At 62.9% G+C, this 1,812-nt stretch overlaps 1 pseudogene; it reads left to right on the top strand.

Annotated features, from left to right (window-relative positions):
- Positions 1 to 1,766: 1,766 nt before the first annotated feature.
- LOC122191881 lies at positions 1,767 to 1,812 on the top strand (annotated as a pseudogene; the record flags this gene model as incomplete).

Here is a 1,812-nt window from a genome sequence, read left to right as displayed (position 1 = left end):
CAGTAGAAGCGGCTTTGTGTGCGGGCAGAGAGCGGTGGGACGAAGGGGGGACGGCGTTAAACTGAAAGAGACTGAGGTCAGATGGGCACCTCGTGGTTTGTTCTCTGGTTCGAGCAACCTCCTGCAGGATATCCTTGCAAAGTGTATCCGAAAATGTTACATACGTATTGGTGCTGTCCAGGCACAGACTGTTGCTGCCTGTGCATGTACATGGCTAATTATTTACCTTCTCCTCCTCTTATTCTCTATTACTCGGGTCTTGTCTGTGCAGCACCAAATGCTGGCAGTTCTCCAACATCGGGGTCTTTGATCTGTCTGACCTGCCCTTAACTGAAGGCTCAGAGGTGTTTCAGATGGACGGACAGACAGGAGCTGCAGCCTCTGTGCCTGCAGCCACCTGCATCCACCTCATCTCCACACCTATAAATCACTGCCCTGTGTACTAAGCGTGCATTGCTAGGGAGGTTCACCTAGAGCACAAGTGATGGAAACTATCGGAGACCCACAGAAAAGTAGAAAGACGCCTGAAAAGGGCCGTGGCAGCAGAGTCCATGAAATAAAAACACTTACCTTGCTCTAACGCAGAAGCAGCATTCAATTCCCACAAAACTGAACTGAAAGAAGTGAAACTGAGGTGGGATGTGGGGAAATCCTTCACCCGAGGCGGTGCGGCACTGGCACCGCTGCCCAGAGCTGTGGGTGCCCCATCCCTGGAGCTGCCCGAGGCGTGGATGGGAGCAGGGCAGCCCGAGCTGGAGGCACACATCCCGTAACGGGATTTGGAGCTCGCTGCTGCTTTCAATCCCTTCCAACTCGACCCATCGCTCCTCACACCCTCCCGGGCCGTCCGGCACAGCTGGGTCCATACGCGGTGCCGTCGCTCTGCCGGCCGTAACCCCTCCCGTGCTGCCCGGCTGCGTCCTTTTGGCGCTGCCGGAACGGAGCTGCCGCGTGCGGGGAAAGGAGGAAGAAGAACAGCCGCTCCTCGGGGCTGTGCGGGCACGGAGGGCAAACGGAGGGCGAGGAGGGGCGGAGGAGCCGAGAGTCACACACAGCGACCGCTGAGCGCGGGAGAGAACGGCCGGATTTATTGCAGCAAAGCGGCCCGAGCGGCACCTCGTGGGACGGGAAGCGGAAGGAAAAAGAAGAGACGGAAAGCAGGCGGCTCGCACCGCGCCCGGCTTCGGGCAGCGCTGCGCTGCTCTGCGCTGCACCGCGTGGTGTGGATGTGCGAGAAAAGGGGCGGCTCCGTATGGCCGAACAGGGAGAGGGGAGAACGCGCTGCAGAACCGAGCCGAGAGCGCCCGGAAGACGCCTGAGAGCGGAGGGAGCGCCGCCGTCGTCCCGGGTAGGGCATCCCCCGCAAGGCACGGCAGACGGAGCGCGCAACCCCGGCCCCGCCGTCTCCCCGCCCCCAGCACGGCACTACGGCGGCCGCCGTGGTGCCCCCGCAGCAACCGATAGCACTGCGCACGCGCAGCAGCACCGCCGGACGGAGACGGGAGGGGCGGGGCTGGGGGCGGGACCCACGGCGAAAGGGGTGGGCTATGCTAATTTGCGGCGCAGGGGCCGCCGGTAGTGCCCAAACACGAAGAACCGAGGAATGGCGGGCCGCCATCGGGCGGAGCGGGAGCGAAGCGGTGCGGCGCGAGGTGGGGAGCGGCAGTGGGGTGGCGGGGGAGGGGTCGGTGCGGGCGGCGTGTGCGCGTCCGTGAGATGTCGGGGTCGCGCGTGGGGCCGGTTGGTGTCCGGGCAAGTGCACAGGTATCGCTTCTCGGCCTTTTGGCTAAGATCAAGTGTAGTATCTGTTCT

Source organism: Lagopus leucura, unplaced genomic scaffold (genome assembly GCF_019238085.1).
Source record: "Lagopus leucura isolate 7727_CA_CO unplaced genomic scaffold, USGS_WTPT01 2962-0_obj-0_obj, whole genome shotgun sequence".
Taxonomy (NCBI): Eukaryota; Metazoa; Chordata; class Aves; order Galliformes; family Phasianidae; genus Lagopus; species Lagopus leucura.
This window is presented reverse-complemented; position numbering and strand designations above follow the sequence as displayed.